General features: G+C 39.7%; 1 protein-coding gene across 6 annotated transcripts in view; it reads right to left on the minus strand.

Annotated features, from left to right (window-relative positions):
• Positions 1-18368, minus strand: part of NOL4 (nucleolar protein 4) — a 179612-nt gene that overhangs the window by 86603 nt on the left and 74641 nt on the right. Inside the window, exon 1 of one of the 6 annotated variants that reach the window (XM_015855555.2) lies at positions 3983-4151. The exons of the other annotated variants lie outside the window; for them this stretch is intronic. The gene's annotated coding sequence lies outside the window, so the exon portion shown is untranslated. Of the gene's footprint in view, positions 1-3982; positions 4152-18368 lie in introns of those variants that run through there. 6 annotated transcript variants of the gene reach the window in all.

Here is an 18368-nt window from a genome sequence, read left to right on the forward strand (position 1 = left end):
CAATAGGTTCGGCGTTTGCCCCTCATGCTCCTTTTAGTCTGCTGCTGTCAAAGTCTGAGAACTGAAATAAACTTTGGAGAAGATTAGAAAGTTCAATTCTCCATCACTAGCAGCATATGCAACTACAAGAATACTGAGGTCACAACAAGAACAAATCCCCTTGCATTAATATTAAGGCTGTCATCAGTAAAGCAGGTAGTATCTTGTATACCACTAGAAACAATTTGACCAGGAAATCTTATTTTCTCACCCTTTGTATGTGGCCTTATTGAAAATTAACACTGCTGTTTTGCCAAGCTCCTCAGCTAATGTAACATACTACACACAGACCATGAAGCCAATAGTGCAGCACTGAGGAAGCATTTTTTAATTAACTGGTACAAAGCTGGTCAGATAAACACCATGCAGAGGGCTGAAATCTACCTTTGGATGTATATGTTCTTAATTTCACTAAAGTCAACAGCAGCCAGTGTACGCTGCCCAGGAAATAATTTAGTCAATTAAATTAATGTAATTTACACACACCTACTGACTTCAGAGTTTTACTTTGGGAAGAAAAGAAAGATGTTTCAATTAATCAAAATATTCCCATGTGTCTATTACTATTTCAAGACAAACTCTCAACTTAAATATATATATATATTTTTAGATCCTTGCAGATTTGTTTAACTAAAAAGAAAAATACAAATAATAATCATATGACTTGAGCTTCTGTTTCAAGGAAAAAAAAAACAACAAACAAAACCAATAAATTTGGTTTGGTGTCAGCTGAGAATGCCATTAATTGAGGGGCACTTCTGCTAACTTCAAGCTACTTATAGTCTTTTTTGAAACATGAGAAACATGTATTTTTAAGGAATTAAAGAGGCAAAGAAAGCTAATGAAACAAAATGCCTTGCAACCAAGAAACTACACATATTGCTGCTTTCTTAACAAAATGGGCTGGATAAATCTCTGAGATGGAGAGACACATACATTGTGCTTAAAGATGCAATGTAGTCAAAAGATTGTATATAGTATGTTTGTGATTTCTGCTATTGATTTAACAAGAGTACCAGCAGCAAGATTCCTGCTGGGACAGAATAGAGTTTGTGATTTTATCTTATCTATGGATGTTATCAGGCAGCTAGCTCCCGCAAGGTGCAACGTGCCACCTGAAAAGTGCTGAACATCTTGCTTATTCATCCCTCAATGAGCAAGTATTTTTCATATTAATGTCATAATCCTAAACTCTTATCCGATTAACCAGTATGCATATTAAATCATATTCTTTTTATAGAGGAAAAGATGTGTCAGGGTGCATCACATTTGACCATCCAACATCTAACCAGCAGACAGCCTGAATGCTGTGACACTAGCATGGGAAGGAGGCAGGTCAGGCAGAAGCAATACCTGCAGGGAGCAGGAGCACTGAGGAGAAATGGAATAAAGAGAAGAATCACTGTAGAATAGAATCACAGAATGGCTTGGGTTGGAACTCAAGGATCACAAAATTCCAACCCCCACCACCACAGGCAGGCCTGCCAGTCACTAAATCATGTACTAGGTCAGATTGCCCAGTGGTGAGGAGGCCAAGGGTCCTCACAGCAAGAGAATCCAATTGAGGAAACTTGATAGAAGATGCTATCGCTATAATTTTTAGGAGTTCGGGAACTCCTTTATTTTTTTTTTATGTACAGTATTGTGAGTCACATCTGCTTTTTATTTTCTCATAACTCTAGAAAATTAGTTTCCTTTAATCAAAACACAGCCTGACAAGTTTGGAGGCCTGGACACCTAAGCCTGAGCTGCTTCTACCACGTGGTTCTGTTCTCACACTGTTACAAGGAGTATTCACATCCATTTTGTGAAAGAGAATGCAGCACAGGTTATGGGTCTGAGAGTAAGCTTTGATGCTTATTGCACTCTTTCACATACAGTTAGTCCTGCTTACAGTTAGTGGTAAAGTTGTCTAGAGATGCAGATAAGGAATACAAAAGCCAAAGTGAAAATTCAGACCTAATAAAATTTGGAGAAACTTCCTAAAATCACGTGCTTTGCAGAAGACAGAAGAAGCTGAGACAAACTTTGGCCAGCCAACCTTACTCTATACACAATTTAGAAACTAGATTAAAAAACAATAATAATAATAAAGCACAACTTTGAGATAAAAAATATTCACATCTTGTTTAATTTAATGTAATAAAATGGTTCAAAAGGTAGAAAAATTCTGCAATGAACCATGTACAATTTTTAAAGATTTGCATACAGCTAAGTTAAATGGTCTCGCTAAAACAGCCTCATAGAAGTTGTGAAAGAACACAGTGAATTGTCTGGCAAAAGTCTCCATGTGCAGAAGGGACTTTTTAATCAATGGTTTAACTGGAAGGGTAATGAACACTAATTTCTCAGTGAAATATATTTATTTATTTGATGAATTTTGTTTTACCCCAATCCCCACTTTGCTTGGCACTTTAGTGGATTCCCTGTCACCCATATGTCTACCACATATTCAAGGGCTAGCCTGAAAAATGCAATAAAGCTTCCATATCTCTTGTGTTTATTTCTATAGTCCTCTATAGATGCAGTGGCTACTGATTTTACCACCTGTGCAGCAGAGAGACATTCTTTTTGATTGACAATGCTCTTACTATTAGGTAAACAAGCCAAAATAAACAAAAACAAAGTTTTCAGGGAAGATTACTGTTACATTAAGATTACTGTGTGAGTCATTCTGAGATGTTCTGGGAGGGAACAGAGGAAAACATTTGTCCCTTCAGAAGCCATTTTATGGACCCAGGTCTCAGAAAAGACAACACAGTGGTCTTTCATCCTATCAGTCATTATGCTTTCTCTTTTTACACTATAGAGACACAGAGAAATATGGAAAGCGCCGTTTCTTTAAGCAGGCTGAGCATTGTTTATTGGGTTTTTGCAACAATAAATGTTTTAGATATGCAAAAATCACTTTGTCAAAGAGAAAACTGGTCTGTTATATTATCACAAATCACTAACGGGCCTCATTAAAACAAAGAGCCTATTTGCATATATATATGCGCGCATGTATGTACTGCAGAAACACACACACATACATTTTATACATGTAAAACATACGCATAAATATATTTAAATTAGATAGAATTTTTGTATATTAAATTATCTTAACTTACTTTTCCACTTAAAAACTCAACAGGGAAAACAAACATAGTAATAATGTAAAGATACATGGGCTGAATATACAAACAACTGGAAAAAAACAACTTTAAGAATAGCTGACAATAACAGAACAAAAACAGCTCAAATCTTATTGCAAATTGTCTAGTTTAAAGCTGGGGAGACCTGAGTATCTATTAAGGTGGAATACAGGACCACAGCAAAGAAATCGAGAGCATTAAAACAACCAGCAGTGGAGCAGCTACAACACCCCCTGTTTAACTGCTACGAGCAAGAGAACAGACACACATTTCACACGCTGCATCATGTCACACAACGCCTCAATTCTGCTACATTAAAATGAGTTCTCCTCAAAGAAAACCAGGGATCGTGACTATATCTTTAAAAAGATATTTTCTCTCTTTGGGTTTTAATAGGAAGAAAACACACTGCTGAATCAGGAGTTGTACATTTTCACTCTTACTACTGGCAGCTCAGCACGTTTGCAGCTGGTTTTGCAGCACACCCCAAGCACGTTTCCCGCTCGTTTTTCGGCACACGGAATCCCCAGGCACGCAATTTGTAAGGCACGCACATCGTCACTTGCTCAGCTTTGTGCACCAAACGAGGCACGCTCTGGGTTTCCAGGTGCGTGTCTCATCGCGATGCTTTAAAATTTTATCACCTAGATTCCAGGGAACTCAGGCTTTGAACCTGTCTTTGAAATATCACCTGTGTGTGGAACTCACACACAGCCTCCTGCTGTCATTCCACTGTTGGCATGGGACAGTCTGCAGCGAGACTCAGAAAACCTCATCCAATATTCCTCTCTGGAGGATGTGACACTTACTGTGAATTCTGCTCTTCAACTTAAATACCAGTGTCTGTGGCAGGCCAATTCTATCAGTGCGGGTACAGCATCCCTCAGGCGAGGTCCAACCTTTCTCTCGCAGTGCACCCAGGGATTAGCTTGACTTCCCCTAAATTCTCTCCAGTGCACAGCGCGAGCTAATCTTTCCTGTAGGAAGCAGGAGATGGGGTTGCCATGGCAACAGAGCACGTTCTAGCAGTGGGACCAGGGAGATGAGCTGCACAGACGACAGCAAAACATGCACTCAGCCTTCCTTGGGGGCACGGGCTCCTTCCTCTAGGATTTAATTCCCCTGCAAGTTCATTGGCAGGCTGGGAGGTTGATTAGCTATGTGTTTTGCTATGGGGAGATTACTAGTTAAGAATATGCTTGAGTGATCAGAGTGTTATTTAATGCAACTGCCATTCTCACTTACTTTACATCGCTGATTCTATACGCAGCCTTGAAACACCGCTTGTTCACACACATCACCCCACACTAATGTCTCACTGTGATGAAGAAACAAAGCCGATAACCGAGCACTGTGTATCAGCAGTGGTTTCTCCGCATGTTATAACGACATCTCTGCTCACCCATCACACAAAGCAGCACAGCACTGTGCTGGGAGCTCAGGGCTCGCTGCCTGGGGAGGGCTGGGTGCTGACAACAGCAAATCGCAGCACCACGTGTCCCACACACACAGCACAATGAGCTCCGGGAGCCCCGCTCGTCAGGCAAAGGAAATTGAGTGATCACTCCTACAAATAGCTATTTGCTGCCCCAGCATAACATCTGGATCCTTCGCTTTAAGCATTTCTTCTCAAGAAGAACAACAGAAAGCTTCTGTAGTCCTCACATTTCAATTATTGATGCGTTTTTAATTGTTTGTTCAAATTTCCATGCAGAGGGGTTTTCTTTTCATGTTTTTTACAGCACCACACACCATCTTATTGTGGTAAATTCCTGGAGGCGGGAGTATGACAGAGCCTTCCTCTGTTATTGCAGACACAAGCATGTCTCAGGGAGTTTTCCCCTTAAAGAAGCAGCAGCTCATAAGGCCAGGCTCAAACTATGCTTTTCATCATCCTTTTGCACGGAACCATTTCCTTACCCCCTTGTGCTCTTGCTCTTGAATGCTGATGTGCATGGCCGCATCTATGGCACAGCATCAGCAACAGGACCACCAGTCCTTCAGTGCCAGCAATGGCTTGCTAGTACTCAACACTGAAAGAGCTCTAATTGAGTCAAACGTGCACCATCTGAAACCACTTCTCTCTCTGGAAATGTGGAAAGAAAACAGCCTCATGATGATCTCCAATACATGAAAAAGCCCGAGACTGCATATTAGCCATGACTTCTGCTGTGGGAATGGTAACACTGGGCAGGTATGTAACAGCTTTCCTGCACAGCAAGTCACATAGGAGGGCTGGGAGATCAGCCCCAGCTTAACATGATCTCAGTAGACAAGGTCCAGCCAGGAATAAGGCTCCTGTAGTAGAGGGAAGGGACCCTCTTGTATCTGCACCTTGATGCCTGGAATGGGAAAGGAAACTGTGGGGAATTCTGGGAGTGAGCTGGACAAGCTCTGTCCAGGACCAATGTGAACGGACTTATCATCCATTTTTTTCCTGCCGTTACTCACATTGCAATTGTGGTGAGGAGCACATAGACAAAACCCAACAAAACAAAAACCATCCAGTTTATTTTCCCCACATAGAAAAAATTGTGCATCCAGATTTACATTAATTTGAATCTTAGCATGCACTAAGAATATATATGCACATGCACATTATAGTATCAATCAGAATCTGCTGTCCCTGACTCATCCCACGGCTTGCTGTGAAGATGAATTACACTACACATTATAGCACCTGTATTTATTATCATCTAATTAGTATTAGCCATCTTCTTTCTTTTTTCCCCACTCTTCTACTCTTGTTCTATGCAGCTGGAGAAATTCCAAATCCTGTAAACGCATATGGTTTTGCTTTTGAAATCATCCAGCTAGAATTCCCAAATACTGAAGAATCTTTGGCTAAATAATTTTCAGCTTAAGAAACAATATTTTATCCCTTCAGTTCCACTGGGAAACACTGATATTTGTAGACGTGCAAATTGGCTTTGAGGGAAAAGGGCACACAATCAGATGTTGAATGATGTTACAGATTTTTTCTGTCACGTGCTGTCTTCTCACAATGTGAAAGGGACATATAGTAACAAGATTAATGCAATGAAAGCACCTGAACTACAACTAATGTTAATGAAAGTGAGGTTCTGTTCCTTTCCCCCTTCTCCTCACCACCCCCGTCCCCCTCTCCTCCCCCCGCTCCCACACACAAACTATAACTCACAATTAATAATACTGAATCTCATATTTCCGGAAGCTCAGTCCTTCAACCAAATAAAAGTTCTGTAATTCTTTAGTAGTAGCAAACTGATTCCCTTGCCAGCACACTAAACTCATATCCAGTTACCAAACTCAGTCCAAATTAACTCTGAGCATCTTCAGCATTTCAGGCTGAAATAACTTGGGTTTTATTGCAGATGGATACTCTAATCATTCCCTCAGTAGTAACACACTCGCATGCATGCAGAGAATTTAAGGTCACTTAAACTCTGCGAAGTTCAGAGATCTGATCCAAGAACTCACAGATATCTGTCCCTGGACTCAGATAAAGTCAGCTGTTTTAATAAACTTGTATAGAGCTTGCAAGAACTAAATGTGATGGCATCTATTTAAGCAATCTACTCTGGCTAGAGAGAAACACATGTTACCACAATAGGACCAAAGAGTCTGAAGTTTGTGTCCTCTGTCTAGACTAGAGTTGGAGAGGGAATAAGTGGCAAAAGCACTTTTCTTCTCAACAGGACACTCCCAGTTTAATGAGAAGATGTGGGAACTCAGAAGATACATCTTGTTCTACATTTCTACACAAATTCACATTTTGGGCTATAAATGAGAAGTTTGAGGATTGCACATTTAAAGTAAACAAGAGAAAAGAAAGAAAAATAAAGCCATTAAATGGGTCTGACATTAAAAGTTGGCAAAAGAAGCTGAAGGTTTATTTATTATGCCCAATTGTAAAATCACCATTTAATTCTCATTCTTATTGAACAGATCCTGTACACAGCTATTCATAGAGTGAATCTGTGAGTGAAAAGGAATATCAGTCTTTTTGTTTTTTTTTTTAAGAACTATTCATTTGAGATTCAACAGTGCTAAATGCTGGCCTTCAGCATAAGCTTTAAGGACATGCTACTCTTGCTGAAACTGAGCTACAGTGCCCATTACTTCACGGAATCAAACCCTTGATCCAAGATTTTGAAACTCCTGATTACATATCAACATCTTGGTAACTCAGATTCTGGCTTTGTCTGATGAATTCATGATATGAAACACTGAGTGCCTTTCAGTTTTAGTGCAGTAATAAGTCAAGGAAGAGAAGCTTACACCAGTGCAAGCTCTATCAGCACCTTGTGATAGCAAGCAGTTTTAATATTCTAAATGCAAAACTAAATGAGCAAAGTGAATAATCAGATTGCATATAAATACATAAATCAAAAAGAAAGCTTTTGTTTTTGTACTTCAAGACAGTAACAAATTTGTTCTTAAACACAATCTTATTTTGGCAAAGCATCATACAATTTAGCATTTTCCTTCTGTACTTCTGTACATTGGTTCTTTTGAGCAACTGGGACCTATTTCTTGTACCACTTAAACTGTTTTTCTCCTACTCTGTTTCCTCTCAATTCACTGATGTTACACAATGTTTACAAGTAGGAGTAGGTATTAACAGAATCAGGGTTCAGGTTTGAATCGCTACCGTAAGTAATGACATATTTTATGAGAGGTTATTTTGAAAAATGCAAAAACCACTGTGATTTCATTCAAATAGCCAAGTTAATTTATGCAGAAAAACTAAAACAACCTGCACTTGCAGAATGTATAATATCACTTTGTCTTTTTAAGCCAATACATTGCATTTTGGAAATGCAGTGCCAAATGTAAAAGCAGTCTACTCCATTGTTAGACATGGACAACACTTAACACTGAAATAATTATTTTAACACTGAAATCGTACATGCAAATTGAGGTCAGAAGTTAAGATGCAATAAGATGTTCTCATTTTCTGTGTCTTTTAAGTCTAGTTTATCAGCCCAGGAGTGATGGAGAGGCATAACACAGATAAAGATGCACTTTCAAATGCTTGATGCTTATGCATTCTAAAAAACGAATTTCATGTGTTTCTAAAACAGACTATGGAGTTGGACCAGGCAATTTCCAGAGGCCCCTTCCAAACTCAAAGGTTCTCAAAGAATGTCCATTACACTGGCTACTTTGTGGCAGTAGAGAGACTGATGAGTGAGACTAAAAATAAAAGATTACATCGTATTTATGTCTGACAGATAGTCTTATTCACAAAGAGAACACATATAGAAAATAACACTGACTGTACAAATACAAGTCATTATTTCCAGCAAGGGGCCCTTACAGCTCTATGAAAGACAGTAGGAACAGACACCAGCCAGAGTCTAAAGCCAAGAGTGAGAAGCAACCATACTTTCTTGGTTTATCATCCCATCACCTGTAGGTTAGACACTTCCTTCAATAAGCAATCAGCTGAATTTCCATAGATCTGTTTACTATTCCCCCACAATTTTATCTCAAGGTGGTAACGACCACTTAAGAGCCAGTGTGAACATTGGTTAATATTTCTTCACTGTTCTTTACATCCAAAACAGATTAATTTCGTAGATCATTTTATTACCTAGTACCAAGAGATTCTTCAGTAACTCCTTACAATCAGGATTTATGATCCTGAGTAACTTTCTGTTGATGATCTCTTCCCACTGAGAAAGCTAAATATGCACATTACCCATGTCTGATTTTTCAGATAATGGAAACCTACAGAGCCTTGAAAAGGAGCCTTGTTAAAGCCTTCAGGGGGTCCAGTGCTCAAACTTGCAGCCCTGACCCCTTTCTATTGTAGATGTACCATACATCAGTCACAAGCTCAGTGACACACACTAATAGTTTTTGCTTTTAACACGTTTGAGCTCCCAACTCTTCCTCTGTACATTGTATTTATATATTATACTATTATGTACTCCTGCATAATAAATCTGTTCTTCAGATTGTTTCTACCAACATGACCAGTGAAGACCTCTGATTTTTTCATGTGCAGTTCCCTAGATACTGGTGGCTGAAACACTGAAAAAATTCACATCTGCTATCTTCCCTCTCAGTAAGAGATGTTCTGAAGGTCAGATTGTTTATATCTACCTAAATACAAGTGTGGGCATTAAGCTGCACGTTCCCAAATAGAAAATTCAAGGCACAGATATTTAAAATTTTTATTTCAAATGTGATCTAGGTATTATCATTAAAAAGTTGCATTTAGTACCATGTTAATTTAGACAGATGAACATGTTCAATAATGTAAAACCTATTTATACTCTGAGATAAGTCTCTATTTCTAAATTTGTTTTCCAAGTTCAGTGCTATTGTCTTTTTTACATAGCATCAAAACATACCCTCTGAAATTATTTCTTTTCCATATCTGTGGCTTCAAATATCTACATTTTACTACTAAAGAAGATCACTGATTTCTGTTTTGATTTCTGCATATGAATTTTGCTCTACAACCTGATTTTGTGTATAATCTTTGTGCAGACAGGGCTGGCTAACATCAGGCCAGGCTTTTCAGACAAAAATAAGTAAAACAACAAGATGACCTGGTATTTATTGCTTTCTTCTTTAAGTGCTGATAAGTTCAGTCAGAAAGCGGCATCCATACATTAAATTGTACACACTATTCAGTCTGGCTTCTTCAGCAAATTCTATAAATCAAGCATGCTTTGGAAGCACAAGTGAAAAACAGTAGAGCCAAGATTATCTTCTCTTCCATTTTGCCTGTTTAGAATGGGCAGGACAATTTTTGGGAACAGGCTGGCTAACCTAGTGAGGTGCGCTTTAAACTGAAGGATTTGGAGGTGGGGTTCAAAATGGCAATGCTCATGCCATTGCAACTGACTGGGGAATGCCCCAAGAGAACAGAAAGTTCCTTAGCTCCTTCTCATAAAAGAAGGCCAGCCACCTGAAAAGTGAGTATGCCTACATGAAATCTCCATGTATCCCTCTAGGGATACCCTCACCCTCTTCTTCCCTAAAGTATCTGCATACCAGCGCACTCAGAATGGGAAATAAACAGAAAGAATTAGTGATCTGTTTGTTTTCACAGACCAATGATCTCATTGCAATCACAAAGACATAGTGGGACAGCTCACATGACTGATATGCTGTCAAGGATGACTGGGCCCTTTTAAGGAAAGACAGACAAGTGAGGCAAGGTGGTGGAGATGCTCTTTATGAACATATTGGGCTCCACCTAGGGGTGAATGATGATTGAGAGCTTGTAGGTGATAATTATGGCCCAGGCTAATATGAGTGACACTGTTGTGGGTGTGTACTACAGGCCACCTGATCAGAAGGAGGAAGTAGATGAGGCCTTCTACAAACAGGTGGAAGTAGCCTTGTGAGGAGGGCACTGGTTCTTGTAAGGGACTTCAACCATCACAATATTCGTTGGATTAGCAATACAGCCAAGCATGCATAACTTTCTATTGCAGGTGGTGGAGGAGCTGATGAGGAAAGATGTGCTGCTGGACCTTGTTTTTACAAACAAGGAAGGTGTAGTCAGGGATGTGAAAGTTGGGGGCAGCTCGGGGTCTTGTGTTTGTGAGATGGTGGACTTCAGGATCTTGTGTGGAAGATGCAAAGCAATAAGTAGAATTACAACTCTGGTCTTCAGGAGAGCCAACATGACCTCATTGTGAATCTGCTTGTAGATAACTCATGGGATAGAGAATTGGAAGGAAGGGGCACCCAAAAGAGCTAGTCCATATTCCACCACTTCTTCCAAGCTCAAGATTGGTACATCCTTAAGAGTGAGAAGATAGGGAAAGGTGGCAGGAGATCTGCATGGATGAGCAAGGAGCTCATGGATAAACTCAAAGGGAAGAAGGTGCATGAAATATGGCAAAAGTGCTTGTCCAATTGGAAAGAATATAAGAATGTTGTCAGGACCTCTAGGGATACAAAGAGAAAGGCTAAGGCCCACTTAGAATTTAATCTGACAAAGGAGATAAAAGATAAAAAGAAAGTTTTTAAAAATAATAAAAGTAAAACAAGGAAAAATGTAGGGCACTACTAAATGAGATGGGTACCCTGGTAACAAAGGACGCTGAGAAGGTGGAGATACTGAACACAACATGCTCCTGTGGCCAAGAAGGCCATAGGGACCCTGGGGTGCATTTAACAGGAGCATAGCTATCATGTTGATGAAGGTGATCCTCCCCCTCTACTCTGCTCTGGTGAGGCCACATTTAAAATACTGAGTCCAATTTTGGGCTCTCCAGTTTAAAAAAGACCAGGATCTCTTATACAGGGCCCACTGGAGAGCCGCAATGATAGTGAAGTGCCTGGAGTATCTCCTGTACAAAGAAAGACTGAGAGACCTGAGTCTGGTCAGCCTAGAAAAGAGAAGATTATGAGGGTATCTGACCAATGTTTATAAACATCTAAAGTATGGGAGGCAACTGAATGAGGCCAGACTCTTCAGAGGAGCAATGGTCAATAACTACAACATAGGAAGTTCCACACAAAAATACAAAAGAACTTCTTTACCATGTAGAGTTACAGAGCCCTGGAGCAGGCTGCCTAGAGATGTTGTGCAGTTTCCTTTTTTGGAGGTATTCACAATTGGCCTAGAGGCCATCCTGTGTACTCTACTGTAGGGAACCAGCTTTAGCAGGGGATTGGACTCACTGATGTCTAGAAACTGCTTCCAACCTTTGCAATTCTGTGATTCTGTTTTTAAAAGGCCAAGTGTTTATTGGTTAAGTACTGGGAAAAATATGTATGTATTACAACTAGTTAAGAAATAAAACAACTCTGATTGGCAACAGCTTTATAAAGGTAATTTCTGCCTTATATGATAATTATTATATTATAGAATATGGCTACATTTTAAATATTACCACTAAATACAATAGAACCTCCTTCTGCCCCACTCTTCTGTGTATATCTTTTCCATTACTTCCAAAAAAAAAGTTCCCACAGCTTAATGCAATTACAGTAGTTATTATCAGTAGGATAAATACTTTTTATAATCCTCATGATTTCAAATTAAATTAATTTTAGGAGCTGCATCAAATTTCCTTTCTGGTACTCCAGCTCTTGTCATTACAGTAGTCTGGATATGTTTAGGTCTCCTTTCAATATAGCACAATGTACAGTGGAAATAATACAGTTGAAATGGTACAAATATAGATGGAAATGAATAGCTAATAACTAATAAAAAGCACTCACCAACTCTGAGGCCTTCAAGATAGGTGCTCACCAATGTCAAGGCTCACTACAAGAACTCCACAAAGGAGCAGTCTCCAGAGATGCTGCCTTAGTGGCGGTCAGCCCTTAAATGGGATCTGGGAGAGGTGGAGTCAAGCTCCACCCCTTCCGGGAGCACAGCTGAGTTACCTTCACCTGTGTTCCCGCAGCTGACTCATCACTTGCCTCAAATGGTTAATCAGAGGTTCAGGCTGTGATCGACTGTTTCCCTTACACACAAAGTCTGATTTTTTCCTGATATAATATTAGATCTTTTTTGGAATTTTACAGCTTCTTCTCCTAGCTATCAGTTTAAGTTCCAGTTTAGGGAAAAAAAAATACACATATTAAGAATAATAAGCTGGAAGTAATATCCAACAACATATTGAGATGACTGAAAGTTCTATACACAAACAACTCTGAAAGATGAAAAAAAAAAAAAAAAAAGCTTATTTCCCTATTTTGTCAGTCTAGAAGTTGTACTTACTGCTCTCTGAATAGCTTTGTGAATGCAGAGCTGGCCAAAATATTTTAAGGAATTTTTATCTTAAAAATCACAGAAAATAACTATTTTTACATATACCATGTTATCTCTTTGATGTTTCTCCAGGAGCTATTAATTATGACAGGCACATGGAGGAATCAAGATAAGGGAACGAGAAGACAAGCAACATCATATTAACAGTCCAGCAACATTTGAGCTCCTTATTTCTTAATATCTATGGGTAAATATTTGATGTAAAACCAAGAGTACCAAAATTAAAAGTGAAGGAATGTATGTGATTTTCAGTGCATAGCTCTTAAAAGAGACAAGAAAGTTGCGCCAGCCATTTCTTGACAAAGCACCATAGTCAAGCACAGAAAAAGTCTTGAACTCATATTTTCATTTTGGTTCAGTATACGTAAGTATGTTTGTAAGAAAGTTACCCATAATATCACAAATGCTTGAATAAAAACTGGGGGAGAAAATAAGGAGTTAAAGAATGTGAAATTTGTAAGATAGACACTTTTCATACATCCAGCAATTACAAAGTTAGACCTCAGTCCCCTTAAGCATAGCTGATCTGTACAAAAATACCAGCTTTGGTTCTTCACTTTATTACAAGGTGCACTGCAGAAGACTTGTATGAAATGCTGAAGCAAGAGCAAATTAAGAGGACATACAGAAGATTATGAAGAAAGTTTTATATCCTCTCTGCTTCTATCTGGTTCCAAGGCTCTGTTAAATTTCACTGGTAGGTATATAAAGAACAGTTCTTTGGGTCTGGTAGGAGCATTTTCCAGAGTGAAAATCTCAGACAGGAGTCATGAGAGCATGATTCAGTATCTCACCTGGCATTAGACTCAAATAATTAAATAAAGAAGTTACCCAAAGGACACCGTTCCTGTAGTAAATCATTTACATACTGCAGATAAGAAAAATAAATAAAGAAAAGTTCAGACACAAGAACATTACCTGGGTCATAACCTCAGCTGCTTATTCATCTGAAATCTAATTTTCAGAAATAGACATTAAAGTTGAGGAACATCTAACAGGGACAGAATGGATATGGAACCATAAAATTGATCTAAGAATATTCATTGTAGAGGAGCATCAAGGCTCTGACTGCACCTAAAGCACAGAGCAGGACATGCTATGACATTCACTGTCAAGGATAATGGACTGAGATTTACAGCCTGAGATAGGACATTTGGACAAACAAGGAAACAAATGCTCAAAACCTGAGCACTGACAAAAAAAATCTGGAGCTCCCACAGTGCAAAACTGATTTCAATGAGAAGTGCATGGCTGGGATTAGGGGGCTGGAATCCCAGTTATGTACAGAGGCTTATGTGGGTTCTGCATAACTTAATTCTCCAGTGAATTCTCCAGTGGGTGACTTTAATAGTACTGTGACCTTCTGATTTAAGAAATTAAAAATATAGAAAATTATACTAAATGCATGATAGGGTGAGATAGCCATGTCTTGAGGAATTCAAGTGTCTCTTCTTTCCCAGTCCTCCATGCTTTGATTGGTGGCCCTGACACAGAAATAATGCAAGCCTAATATTCCCCTTAGTGAGTCAAAATGAGTGAGGCTAACTTTGGTTGCTAGTCTTGGTACAGCCTAGACCAGCCACACAGAAAAGCGATGAGATGTGTGGGATATTGTTAGCTTCCACCTGTGCATCACTTCCCCATCTCTCACTACGAAACATGAATCACGAAGACTGTTAACCACCAACATTTAGCTTTTAATACATCAAAATGAGGATGGCAACATTTTATCCTGTCTTAAAATTAGAAAAGATTTTCACTGAAAGAACCAAGTCCCTTTTATTTATTTTTTTCAATTCTTTTCTGCATTTCCTGAAACTAGATCACTAAAAGGCCATGGATGCTCAGAGACAGAACATACTAGAGGGTACTGGTTCCCTGTGGGAAGAATGGGTGTGTGCTCTTGGTTTGCTTTTTTAGCACAGGTGCTTGAGGATGCAGTAAAAATGCCTGGCAGAACTGCTGAGAACACCTGTGTCTCTCTCAAGCTTTGCCTCCAAGGCATGTCTGAGTGCATCACTCCTTGCAGCACAAGGGAGGCATGTGAGGGTGACGCAGGTGACCAGGCTGGTGGGACCACAGAGCAGCCATCAGGTCAGGAACACCCATGCTCATTCTGGAAGGCACACTGAGTTCAGGCAGCAGTTCCCTCAAAATTTACTTTTCCTTTTAAAGCAGACCATCAAAGAGAATGAAGTTTTTGTTTTAAAGCCAGCTTGTTGCCAGCTGAGAAAAGTTAAGGAAAAGAGAGTGTGTTAGCAGAGTATAAGAGGGGAATAAAGAAAAAAGGGCAAAAGTGAAGAGCCAAGGACTTCCCTCTTGCTATTTCTCTGTGCTCAAGTAGTTTCTCTTTTGCTTGGTTGGTTGAAGTATTTCTGCTTAATATAAGTAAGTGCCTGTATAAGTGCACTAGTGTTTACATGCCCCAACTGCTGTCAGATCATTGTTAAGGCAGGCTTTGTACACATACAGAGTAATAAATTCCCCAGCCCAGACCCTACTGCTGAATCAAGAAAGACAGAAAATGGATGGATTTAAAGTAATATTACCACCTTCATCCTCCAGACAGGAAAAGAAACAAAGAGAAATCAAATGACTAACCATGGCAGAGATGACTGGGAAACACATCCAAATCTGCTCAATCCTATTTCTGCATCCCTTCCTCTGCATCAGAGGACAGTGTGCACACTGGTCCCTTCCAGAGTGGTATTTTTGCTGCTTAGTCATTTTTTTCCTAACATCCCCAAAAGGGCAGTTTTGCCGTGGTGCTTCATTTCTGTCTGATCTAGTTGATTTGGTTGTTTTTTTGTTTTGTTTTGTTTTGTTTTGTGACCACTACTGCATCTAATACTATATCCTCTATTTTTAAAAATGAAATCAAAACAAGAACAGCAAATTTTCAGCAGTAACAAACTGAACACCTGAGGATGGTTGAAATGAACATGTTTCTACATGTTCAGCCAGGTGAAGAATTCTATATTAGGCAACATGGGGAGGTAAAACGGAGATTCAGGTAAGACTCAGCTTTTATGATTGTTTATTATGATAATTAGCATAATGGATGCTCAAAATCAAACTGTAGGTTCATAATACAGCATGTGACTGAGCATTGCCTTGTCTTCCTTTTTTGCTACACATTCCTCCTCTGCTACTCTGTTAGCGGAAGTAAATTCTCCTACCACCTTTAACTGCAGGACTTTGTTTGCCTGATGCTACGTAGTATGTCCTATCAAGTCTTTGACCAAGAGAGGTGATACCTGGACACCTAAAAGCAAGCACAAATAATCACAGTGGATCAAGCAAGGATTCGTTTTGCTAAGCATCCCATTACAAAGCAGATTAGAGAATCACAGGATCACAGAATCACAGAATCACAGAATCATAGGGGTTGGAAAGAACTTCCAGAGATCAACAGCCAACTAAAGCAGGTTCTCTAAAGTAGATTATGCAGAAAAGAATCCAGGTGATTTGAAAATCTCCAGAGGAGGAACCACTACAGACTCAACAAGGCAGCCTGTTTTCGGTGCTCCATCACCTTCACAGAACAGAAGTTTTCCCTTATGTTCAGATGGAACTTCCTGTATTCCAGTTTGTGCACATCGCCCCTTGTCCTGTACCACTGCACCACTGAATAGTACCTGGCCCCACCCACTTGACTTCTGCCCTTTAGACATTTATAAACATTGATCAGAAAGCCTCTGTTTTCTCTTCTCCAGCTGAACAGTCCCAAGTCTCTCAGTCTTTCTCTGTGTGGGAAGTGCTCCAGGCACTTTATCATCTTTGTGGCTCTCCACTGCACTCTTTCTAGGAGATCCCTGTCTTCTTTGAACTGGGGAGCTCACAACTGGACAGAGTATTCTAAAAGCAACCTCTCCAGAGCACAGTAAGGAGAGAGGATCACCTCCCTTGACCTGCAAGCCATGCTCTTGTTAAATGCATTCCAGGATCCCACTGGCCACAAGAGCACACTGCTGGCTTATGGCTGACTTCTTGTCCACTGGGACCCTTAGGTCATTCTCCACAGATGTCTTCTCCAGCAGATCATCTCCTAACCTATACTGCTATGTGCAGTTATTCCTCCCACAGTGTAGGACTCAGCTCTTGCTCTTGAACCTCATGAGGTTCCTCTTCATCCAACTTGTTGGCCTGACCAGGATTTGCTGAATGTAGCACAGCCTTCTGGTGTGTCAGCCACTCCTCCCAGCTCCGTATCATCAGCAAACTTGCTGAGTACATATTCTATTCCTTCATCCAGGTCACTGAAGATGTTGAACAAGATCAGTCCCAGTACCAAACTCTGAGAAATACTGCTAGCTAAAAAGCCTCCAATTATACTCTGCACCACTAATCAACAAACCTCTGAGTTCTGCAGTCAGCCAGTTCTCAATTCACCTCACTGCCCACTCATCAACCCCACATTTCTTAAGCCTATCTATGAGGATGTTTTTGGAGACAGTGTCAAAAGCCTTACTGAAGTCAAGGTATGCAACATCCTCTACTCTCCTCTTAACTACCTGGCCAGTCATGACACCATAAAAGACTACCAGATTAGTAAAGCATGATATCCCCTTGGCTGTAGTAGTCAACAATCCATGTTGACTGTTACTGCTAACCTTCTCTTCCCCTTGCTTGGAGAGTAAGTTGTTTCATCACATTCCCAGGGACAGAGGTGAGGGTGACTGGCCTGTAGTTTCCCTATATGTTGTCCTTCCTCCCCTTTTTGAAGACTGGAGTGACACTGGCTTTTATCCATTCTTCGCTCTCTTTATCCTAGTACACCCTTGCAGCATCCAGCAATCAATACTTCAGGATCTACCCTGAGTAAAGATTTTCAGAAGCTTTGCGGAATGGCAACCAGTGGCTCTATGCTTGAAGACTATGTTTACTCCACTTTTGAACTGTTCATACTTTTGACTTCTGAAACATTCTGTGACAACAAATATCACAACTTGTTGATGTCCTATGTCCAAAGACGTCTTTTGATTCTTATGATCTCACTGCCTGCTTTTCTTATGAAGTGTCCCAATTTTTGAGAGTATGAGAAAGTATGGAAGAATACGACGGTTTATCTCTATACAACACTTAAAATTGTACAGATCCTGGTCATACCACTTTTCAGACTTTTTTTTTTTTTTTTTTTCTAATCAGAAGAGTCCAATAGTTTATTTATGTCTCTTCACATTGCCTTGCATTCTAGTCATTCTTCATTCTGTCTCCTCTAAGTCCAGAGCATCTTGCACCCATTTTTGCTCTCTAACATCACTTTTCAAGGTGCAGCAATACAGCAAAGTTCAAGGAAGCACAAGAAACATAATATGATAATGAATTTTTATTCCACATGAAACGTTTCCATATAGTCTAAGCAGAGTTACTTAGCTAATATTTCACAGAATCACAGAATTATCAAGGTTGGAAAAGACCTAGAAGATCATCTAGTCCAACCATTACCAATACTTCCC

The sequence above is a fragment of the Coturnix japonica genome, chromosome 2, assembly GCF_001577835.2.
Source record: "Coturnix japonica isolate 7356 chromosome 2, Coturnix japonica 2.1, whole genome shotgun sequence".
Classification (NCBI taxonomy): domain Eukaryota; kingdom Metazoa; phylum Chordata; class Aves; order Galliformes; family Phasianidae; genus Coturnix; species Coturnix japonica.